Source organism: Oenanthe melanoleuca, chromosome 13 (genome assembly GCF_029582105.1).
Source record: "Oenanthe melanoleuca isolate GR-GAL-2019-014 chromosome 13, OMel1.0, whole genome shotgun sequence".
NCBI lineage: Eukaryota > Metazoa > Chordata > Aves > Passeriformes > Muscicapidae > Oenanthe > Oenanthe melanoleuca.
The window spans coordinates 2,540,942-2,551,551 of record NC_079347.1 but is presented as its reverse complement, the minus strand read 5'-3'; the positions used below and the strand labels follow the sequence as shown (position 1 = coordinate 2,551,551).

The 10,610-nt window shown below is 56.1% G+C and overlaps 1 protein-coding gene across 1 annotated transcript in view; it reads left to right on the top strand.

Moving 5' to 3' along the window:
• The window catches only part of LOC130258913 (protocadherin gamma-A9-like), a 96,951-nt gene that overhangs the window by 47,529 nt on the left and 38,812 nt on the right, over positions 1–10,610 (top strand). The window lies entirely within an intron of this gene.

The window sequence follows — 10,610 nt, the reverse complement described above, 5'->3', positions numbered from 1 at the left end:
GCCAAGGACCTGGGGCTGCAGCTGCCGGAGCTCATCGATCGCGGAATGCGCATCCTGAACAAAGGTAGGACGCAGTATTTCTCTCTGCACGGCAAGACGGGACATTTAGTGACGGCGGAAAGGATCGACAGAGAGCAGCTGTGCGATCGTGTGCAGCAATGCGTGCTGCGCTGTGAGCTGATAGTGGAGGGTGAGATGCAGGTGTACGGAATAGAAGTAGAGATCACGGACATTAATGATAACTCCCCCAGCTTCAAGGAAATTGAGCTGGAAGAGAGAATAAGCGAGACGACAGCTCCAGGGTCACGGTTTCCTCTGCCAGATGCTCACGATCCGGACTCGGCCCGGAATTCCCTGCAGAGCTACGAGCTGAGCGGTGACGAGCACTTCTCGCTGGCCGTGCAGGCGGGCCCCGGCGGCGATCAGCGTCCCGAGCTGGTGCTGGCGAAGGCGCTGGACCGGGAGGAGGCGGCGTTTCACGAGCTGGTGCTGAGGGCGATGGACGGCGGCGATCCGGCACGGACGGGCACGGCTCGGATCCGAGTGACGGTGCTGGATGCGAACGACAACGCGCCCGTGTTCAGCCAGGCGGAGTACACGGTGCGTGTTCCCGAGGACGTGCCCGTGGGCTCCACCCTCGTCACCGTTAGTGCCAATGACGCGGATGAGGGTCAGAACGGACACGTGAAGTACACGTTGATAAAAGTGTCCGAGCGGACATCGAATATCTTCCATCTGGACCCTGAGAGTGGAGCGATCACTCTGTTGCGAAGCCTGGACTACGAGGAAAGTGACTCTTATGAACTGGAGGTGCAGGCAAGGGATGGCGGAGGCCTTTTCGACACTGCCAAAGTCACGATAACCGTGACAGACATAAACGATAATGCACCCGAGATTTCGGTGAGGTCGGCACTGAATGAGATCTCTGAGGATGCCCCATCTGGGACCGTAGTCGCTCTACTCCACGTGGAGGACCATGACTCGGGAGCGAATGGCGGGGTGCGCTGCTCTCTCGATGGGGACGTTCCGTTCCGGTTGGAGAAGTCTTTCGAGGATTACTACCGTGTGGTGACAGCGAGAGAGCTGGACCGAGAGCAGGTGTCGGAGTACAACGTGACGGTGCGGGCGGCCGACGGCGGGTCGCCGGCGCTGCAGAGCAGCGCGGTGCTGGCGCTGCGGGTGCTGGACGTGAACGACAACGCGCCGGTGTTCGCGGAGGAGCGCTACAGCGCGCGGCTGGCGGAGAACAACGCGGCGGGCGCGCTGGTGCTGACGGTGCGCGCGACGGACGCGGACTGGGGGCAGAACGCGCGCGTGCGCTACCGGCTGTCGGAGGGGCGGGTGCGGGGCGCGCCGCTGTCGTCGTACGTGTCGGTGCAGGCGGAGACGGGCGCGCTGTACGCGCTGCGCTCCTTGGACTACGAGCAGGTGCGCGAGCTGCGGCTGTGGGTGCGTGCGGAGGACGGCGGCGCGCCGGCGCTGAGCAGCAACGTGTCGGTGGTGCTGCAGATCGTGGACGAGAACGACAACGCGCCGCAGGTGCTGTACCCGCCGGCGGGCGCGCTGCGGGCGGGCTCGGGCTCGGGCGGTGCGTGGTCGGGCGTGGAGCTGGCGCCGCGCTGGTCGGAGGCGGGCGCGCTGGTGGCCAAGGTGGTGGCGGTGGACGCGGACGCGGGCCAGAACGCGTGGCTGTCGTACGAGCTGGCCAAGGCGACGGAGCCGGGGCTGTTCCGCGTGGGGCTGCACAGCGGCGAGGTGCGCACGGCGCGCTCGCCGCTGGCCCGCGACGCGGCGCGCCAGAGCCTGGTGGTGGTGGTGAAGGACCACGGGCGGCCGGCGCTGTCGGCCACGGCCACGCTGAGCGTGGTGCTGGCCGAGAGCGTGGCCGAGCTGCTGGCCGAGCTGGGCAGCGCGGCCGACGAGGCGGCGGCAGAGCCGGGCGAGCCGGCCGTGAGCCTGACGCGCTGGCTCGTGCTGGCCGTGGCCGCCGTGTCCTGCCTCTTCGTCGCCTTCCTGCTGCTGCTGCTGGCGCTGCGCCTGCGCCGCTGGCGCCGCCAGCAGCTGCTGCCGCCCGCCAGCGGCGCCTTGCGCGGCGTGCCCGTCTCGCACTTCGTGGGCATCGACGGCGTGCGCGCCTTCCTGCAGTCCTACTCGCACGACGTGTCGCTCACGGCCGACTCGCGCAAGAGCCAGCTGCGCTTCTCGGCCGGCGGCAGCTGCTGCGACACCCTCCCGGCCCGGCCGCTGCCCGACGAGCCCGCGCCGCTGCTCGGCGACAAGGACCCTGCCGGCGCCATCCCCGTCGATCCCACCGTCCCCCCGGTGAGTTCCTCGGTTTTCATTCTGTCCAGGTGCTTTCTTCTTCTGCCTCTCTGTCCTTTTACCCGGTGGTCTCTCGTCTTAGTAGGGATATACTCTGACAAATGAGGGAAAGCCTCGGTGATCTATGCGCTGCTGCCTCTTGCTGTAGGGTGGTGGACGTAGGAGTCGGTTCTCAGTGTTACGGTGTGTGATCCTTTCAGGAGAATTCAGGCTCTTCTCCGCGGGAGATTTTGTGATTCAGACCTTTTCTTTTTATGAGTCCAGGCTGTTGAATTCCGCTTATCTCGCCAGTGTTAGGTCTGCCATGGTGTTATATTGCATTTTAAAGCAGTGGGATTTTGCGTTGTATGCAGTGTGAGCTGTGTTGTTGACAGCACAGGTGTTTGAGTTCTATGACAGAACACTTGTGTACTCGTCTAGAAAGTTTAAGTTCCCGGTAGTATTTTTAGCTTTGAACACAACGTTACATCTTTTTTCTTTCAACCCCGCTCGCTCCCATCATTATTCGCTCGTGGGTATAGTGCCCTTTGATCTAATTTTATTATTGTTGTTGTTATTATGGTTATTGTTATTAGTTTTTGACAACAGAGTATGAACTACACTGTAGGATGCATTTTCCACAGCGGCACTTTCCTCAAGTCTGTCTTTGGTATACTTAATTATCACTCTCTCCATATTTCTTTCCTTTAAATATATTCAAGAGAAATGTAAGCCATTGTTTGAAATAGAATGTGGACCAGTGTTTGCCTGCTTTGTTTTGGATTTATTACATTTTTTACTTCTGAATGTGCCTCATACAGCGTGTTCCTTATCCAGTAGTTGCAGTAATGCCATCTTTGTCTAGCATTCTGTTTTCCGGGAGTGCACTCCCAACTATTCTTCGAAGTTGTTCGCGGGAATTTTTTTTGTTGTGTAAAAAGTGAGCTTCACACTCGGAAGTGAGTAGAGATGGTGGAAGAGTAGCGCATTTGCTTGTTGTTAATACTTTTAAATCTGAAATATAAGTGTTAGCACAGATGTCTCACCTCGGTGGTGCGTTACTGCTGTGCTCCTGCAAAGGTGGAGTGAAAGAATTGCATGTTCCCAGACAGAAGGTTCAGATTAGAGACCATATGCCTCTTTTTATTCTTTTAAACTATGGGTAAATATCAAGAAATTAGAGCGCATTGTCGAGATTTCTGCTGAGATGCGTTACAGGCGATCTGGCACCACAAGGAAAGTCGAGATATGCTTGTGTGAAGGGTTGTTTTTTTGTGGTTTTTACGTCGCCTTAAATCTTGTTTTGTATCGTTTTCTCGTGTAGCAGTGCTAGATCTTTCCATGCCAAGTGTTTAAATTCGATGTGAGCGATTTTTTCAGAATAACCTGATTGTCCACGAGAAGCCTCTTCTGCCAAACAAAAGTTGATTTCTGAAGGACTGTGTCTGTTCCATGGGCAATTTTAGTCTATTTTTTTCTTGGCCATTGCGCCTTTTTTAGAGAGATGTAAATACAAATGGTGTTGTAGCCAAGGGTGTAGGGACAGTAGGTCCTAATGTGCCTAAAGTTCTTTAGCCAATGTTCATTTCTTGATCACAGCGTTGCTCACAGGTTTGGACTCTTAGACATTCACAGATATTTTCTCGTGAACTGTTTATTCCTTGAAGGTTTTTTCCAAAAGTTAGTAATCCGTTTTTGTATTTATCACAGTTATCGTACAACACAGAGTTTTCAATTAACATTAATGATCTGAAAAAAATAATACAAAAAACAAACAGTTTCAAATTTATGTAATACAAGAAAGGGTGAGAAAAGGCGAGATTCTACTTAAATACTTTGTCAGTATTCTCTCTCTGAAGCCGGAGTGTGGCTGCTTCAGAGCCTGTTCTCACAGCAATGCTGAGGCTGAATGATCGTTTCCTAATAATAGCTACAGCATAAGAGATAGAATCTAAATCTTGTAGTTTTCGTCTTTGCTTCTTTCGGACTGTGGCAAGAGTGGCATAACTGGGAACCGTGTTGTCATCAGGACCCTGTGAATGAGCACAGTAATTATACATGGAGTTATTTCTTGAGCAGTAGCAGTGTTGGAAAAACCTGCTGTAGCCTGGTTTGTGCAGCGCTTAGAAAGGTTCAGATGATCATAACGTGTCCAGTTCTATACAAGGTCATGAAACAAGAGCTGTTGGCATGTGGAGAGTCTTTATCTCGTGATTTCCTTTCGTTGTTGAAGAGAGGTGGGGTATGTACAAACAGGCACCGAGGTGGATCAAGTATTTTTTCATAGGCGTAGCTCTCAAGAGTGTTTTATTATTTCTGTCTTCTGACCATCCCACGCCGGGAGCGTTCAGTTTTTTATCGTAGTACAGGACCCGTCAGTGTGTTTGAGCCTTGCGTAAACCGCCTTTTCTAGTTTTGCCCTTCTAAAATTCCTTATTATGACTTTTTTTTTGGTCGTCTTTTTATCTCGAAGTCTCTGTCCTGGGAAAGGTAGCTGACATTTCATGTATGCCTCGGGCATCAGCACAGAGGAATAATAACTCTGTTTTTAAACAATTCTCTGAGTAAAAACTGAAGTATCCTGCGAGAATGGATAGCTTTTTTTAAGTCTGTCCACGTTCTTAGATCTACTTACTTACGCCGTTCAGTGAAAAAACTTTTCGAAGAAATGCTTTAAGAGGTCATTCTTCCCAGTTCTATGACAATAAGTTGTGGTAATCTCCATGATTTGTAACATGTGAGGATAATGCTGTTCTAGAGAATTTCCGCTCAGTCACAGTTTCTGTGCGACGGATATAAAATAAGAGGGGCATAAACAAGAATCTGCGGAAAGAAAATGTTGCTTCTGGTGCCTCTCTTCTACACAGGCTTCTCTTCTCAAGTATTTCGTATACGTTGCTTCACAGAGAGGGTAGAAATGAAATAAAGGAGCTGGGTAAAGAGAGCCCACAGCAGAAACAGAAGAGAGAGGAATCGGAATCTGCAAAGAATTTGATGCAAAGTACCTGCTTATACTTACCTGTACTCACCTGTGCTGCCTTGTACGAAGTCTCCACTACTCCACCAGGCGTTCCCCAGACTTTGCATTTTTGCTTCGGGCCAGAGCTCCTCGAGTCCCGTTTTCGCGGGTATGAAAAAACTCGCCAAACTAAACTCTGACACACGCTTTTCGGTACCTGATGGATGTGAGCTGCCAGCCGGGGGGAGACCCCAGGAGCGCGGCCGTGCGGCGGCTGCAGTGGCGCGGCGGCGCCTCCGGGTGTCGCTGTTGGCCGCCGCCGAGCGGCGCTGGAGCCGCCGCCGCCGCAGCGTCCTGCCCCCGCAGGCTGCTCGCTCGCCCGGCGCCGGCCAGAGCGGCAGCGGCAGCGCCAGCAGCAGCGGCGAGAGGCGGCGAGAGGCGGCGCGCTGATCTCGCTGCCTTTCAGCGGTCTCTGTTTTCTCCGGCGATAGCGGCTGCGAGGGAGGCAGGGCAGCGGCAGGAGGCAGGAGCTTGGCGAGCTGTGGCGGCAGAGAATGGCGGTGAGGCGGCGGCAGAGGCTCGGGCCGGGCGGCGGGCGAGCGCTGCTGGGCGCGGTGCTGCTGTGCGTGTGGTGGCGGGCGGCGGCCGAGCGGGTCCGCTACGCCATCCCCGAGGAGCTGGGCAGAGGCTCGCTCGTGGGGCCGCTGGCGCGGGACCTGGGGCTCAGCGCGGACGAGCTGCCGGCGCGCAAGCTGCAGGTGGCGTCTGCCGGCAAGAAGCAGCTGAAATACTTCAGTGTGAATGAGGAGAACGGGAACCTGTACGTGAACGAGAGGCTGGACCGGGAGGAGATGTGCGGCGATTCGGTGACCTGCTCCATCAGTTTCGAGGTGCTGGTGCACAACCCGCTGAACCTTTTCCGCGTCGAGGTTGCCATCGAGGACGTGAATGACAACACGCCGCGCTTTCTTAAGGAAAATATCCATTTCGAAATCATTGAGTCTACACCTCCTGGCGCCCGATTTTACGTGGATGTGGCCGAGGACGCAGACGTGGGCAGTAACTCTCTGCAGGACTACAAGCTGGATGCCAACAAGTACTTCACTGTGGATGTGAAGGAGAGCCAAGAAGGCAGAAAGTTCGCGGAGTTGGTGCTGCGACGTGCGCTGGATCGGGAGAGCGAGAGCAGTGTGCGTCTGACGCTGACTGCGGTAGATGGCGGAGACCCGCCCCGGACTGGCACCGCCCAGCTCTGGATCAACGTCACCGACGCCAATGACAACCCACCCGTGTTCGCGCAGGACCGGTACCGCGTCAGCCTGCCCGAGGACGCTGTCCCGGGATCGACGGTGCTGAACGTCTCTGCCTCCGATGCTGACGCCGGCACCAACGCCCGCATCACCTACGGCTTCGGGAAAATGCCGGGTAAGGTGCTTCAGAAGTTTGTGGTGGATGCAAAGAGCGGGATTATTAGTCTGCAGCAGGGGCTGGATTTTGAGGACACGCGAGTCTACATGTTGCTGGTGGAGGCGAGGGATGGAGGCGGTTTGGTTGCTCACTGCAAGGTGGAAGTAGATGTGCTGGACGTGAATGACAACGCTCCCGAGATCACGATTCTGTCGCTGTCAAGCCCTGTGCCCGAGGATTCGCCGGCCGGCACCGTGGTGGCCCTGCTGAATGTGAATGATCCGGACTCCGGCGAGAACGGTCAGGTGTCGTGCGAGCTGTCGGGCGAGGCGCCGCTGTCGATCGTGGCGTTGTCGGGCGGCTCGTACAAGGTGGTGACGGCGAGCGCGCTGGACCGCGAGCAGGCGTCCGAGCAGCGCGTGACGGTGGTGGCCCGGGACCGGGGCAGGCCGGCGCTGTGGAGCAGCACGGAGCTGGTGCTGGAGGTGTCGGACGTGAACGACAACGCGCCGGTGTTCGAGGAGGCGGCGTACAGCGCGTACGTGGCGGAGAACAACGCGGCGGGCGCGCTGGTGCTGCGCGTGCAGGCGCGGGACGCGGACGCGGGCGCCAACGGGCGCGTGAGCTACTGGCTGGCGGGCGGCAGCGCGGGCGCGGCGGGCGCGGCGCCGCTCGTGTCGGTGGAGGCGCGGAGCGGCGCGCTGTACGCGCAGCGCTCCTTGGACTACGAGCAGTGCCGCGAGTTCTGGGTGGCGGTGCGGGCGCAGGACGGCGGCGCGCCGGCGCGCAGCTCCACGGCCACGGTGCGCGTGTTCGTGCTGGACCGCAACGACAACGCGCCGCGGGTGCTGTGGCCGGCGGCGGCGGCGGCGGCGGCGGGAGAGGCTCCGGCAGCGGCGCCGTTCGAGGTGGTGCCGCGCTCGGCCGAGGCCGGCTACCTGGTGGCCAAGGTGGTGGCGGTGGACGCGGACGCGGGGCGCAACGCGTGGCTGTCGTACGAGCTGGTGCAGGCGTCGGAGCCGGCGCTGTTCCGCGTGGGGCTGCACAGCGGCGAGGTGCGCACGGCGCGCGCCGTGTCCGAGCGGGACGCGGCCAAGCAGCGAGTGGTGGCCGTGGTGAAGGACCACGGGCAGCCGGCGCTGTCGGCCACGGCCACGCTGCACGTGGTGCTGGCCGAGAGCTTGCAGGAGGCGCTGCCGGAGCTGAGCGACAGAGACGCTGTGTCTGAGCTGATGTCTGATGTGAACCTTATTCTTGTTGTGTCACTCTCCATCGTGTCCTTATTATTCGTTTCCACGGTCATTTTTGTTTTTTTCTTTAAATGTCGACAGTCGAGGAAGCCTCCCATTTTTATAACTTCTGATAAGGAACTGTATTCCACCTTGGGCTCAAAAGCACCGTACAACTATTGCAGTAGCACGCTGCCCTTGCCGTATTCCTACGAGGTGTGTTTAGCCTCCGAGTCGGGGCAGAAGGACTTCACGTTCCTGCGACCAGGGGCGGCAGCCTTGCCTGCCGGTGTCCAGTCCGCTGATTCCGATTCAGGCACTCATTCTGGGCAGGACCATCCTAGTCCCGGGAGCTCGGCACAGGTGAGCTTCTGTCCTACGGTCCCTCTCTGTGAGTTTTTGTGAATCTTTTTTTTCTTGTTCTGCTGTCGGTGATCAGTGGGGAACCGTCATATCTGAAAGTGAGGGCGCACTGCTCAATAACTCCGGGGCGTGGGGATGTGAGTGAGTGGGTGTGTATGTGACTCATCCTTTTGACCTGTCAAGCCTTACCCGCAAATTGCTGATTTTCCCCGAGGAGCCACGCGAATATTGTCAGTATTTCTGTCTGTCCTGAAGAAGGACAGACAGGTGCGAGTTTCATCGTGCTGGAGTGCTGAGGTGGACTCGGGTTGGAGCGGGAGCAAAAGTGTCATGGGTTCTGAAGCTGAGACAACCCTTTCTCCTTGGTTTAGTGGTCACTCATTGTCTCAGCCACATTTGGGCACTTTCATGTGATAATGATGTGTGAACTATCCCGGCGTGTTTACTCAGTGGGGGCAGCCACGCTGTAGCTCTCTGCTTTTCTGGCAAGCTCGGTTCTTTAGCGCTTTCAGGTCCTCTAACAGAAGGTGTTGTGTACACCCGTAACTCGCCTTTTTCCCTCCGTCTGTAGAGCCGGAGCTGCTGCTTCCGTGTAGCTCCAAGCCTGGCAACAAGCAGAAGGAGCTTTTTTGTTCCCTGCTGCCACCGCTTCTGGAGCCTCAGTGGAGTCGGGAAAAATGCTGAAATGAGCGGCTCAGGCTGGGATTTGGCTTGAACCCGTCCCCGAAGGAATTCTTGGTGCAGGGGAAGGCATCTTCCCCCTTAGCTGTTGTACTTTTCCAGTCCTCTCCCTCAAAACGGCGCTTTCAGGCGCTCTGAAGCGTCGTCTGCAATATTCAGGCTTCTCATGTACATGGAGGCGATATAATGTCTCCAGATCAACCGAGACACGGTAGATGGCACTGTTCTGTCTTCCATGCCTTTCCCGAGATCTCTCTTCTACTCATGCTCCGCTGCTTGGCCATCCCACTGCTGCTGGCATTAAAAGGAGAAGGTACTCTGGTACGGGTGATGTGTGCACTCATAGGAAGGGAAATTACCTGAGAAATGTGGTTCCCACGTTCTAGAAATTGTGTGGTAAATCGCGTGAGGAAAAACCTGATATGGCCAGTGATTAGAAGAAAGGATTCAGTGCTTACAGTGGTTGGAAAAAAGATTCAGAGTTTATTTCAGAGAAACAAGTCGCTATTTCAAGATTTGGGTGGAAGAGAGCTGTGGTTTTTCTTGGGTTTAGATTATATATAAGAAAGAAAGAAAATTGGGACTTGGTATTCTGTGAGAAAATAAGTGCTTTGGGAACTTTAGATGACAAATATTGGATTTTATCTGTGTGAAACCCTATCACATGTGAACGCTATGTGAACTTTTATCACATTCTGTGACAGGTGATAAGAATGATAAGTAGCGCTGATAAAGTTTATCTTTTGACAGCGATTAATCAGGAGAAAAGGAAATAGCTGAGCATGTAGATAGGACAGATTGCACCGATCCTTTCGATATAGCCGACTCTTCATGTAAGCGCAGAACTACTGCGTCTCTGGGTGGATCCCACGGCAGCTTTTAGGATTGTGCGGGGCGAGGACACGCAGAGTCGAGATCCCTCTCGCTCTGGCGAATGTCACTGTCCAGCGCTGGTGCGGGCGATTTGCAGCCCCTACGAGCTCAGCCACCACAATTAGGGGGTAACAAAACCCACCGCAAGTTTCCGAGCCAGTTCTGCAAGGCTTTGAGAGCCTCCGTGAGTGAATGAACCCGTGCGCGCTGATTTCCAGTCCGGTTTTTGCCGGACATCGCCGTCCTTTCCTTATCAGTGTCGGCTGTGGGATGACACCTGGGCTCTGTGTCACAACTGGGTTTTCACAGGGCTCCTGGCGCTCCCTTATCAAGCTTCATCGTCCCCTTTTCATCACCCCGTGACAGCCGATCAGTTCTGTAGGTGACGAATGCCGGAATTTCCGTCAATTTATCCTTATGCGTGCGTGGAAAGTCGGAAAACCCGACTTGCTAGCACTAGCACGAGTTGCTGATGACAGCAACAACAAGCCGAGGGCAGGTTTTCGGCCAGGCACTGCCGGTGCTGTGACCTGCCAGGCTCTTGCTGCACGGGAACGGGATCGGTTCCCACCCCGGTGAACCCGCGCCGCAGGTCGCAGAGCGCGATTTCCCTTAGTCTGCCCTGTGGAAAAAAGTACCGGGGAGCAACCCGGGAGATGGCGAGAGTAGGAGGGTGTATTAAACGGAGATTTCTGCGGTTTGTCGGGGAAGATTCCTGCTGGGATAGTGGTGGCGGTGGGGATCCCGCAGGAGGGGCGATGCTCCTGGAAATCTAGCGGCGGGAGCCGCCCCGCGGT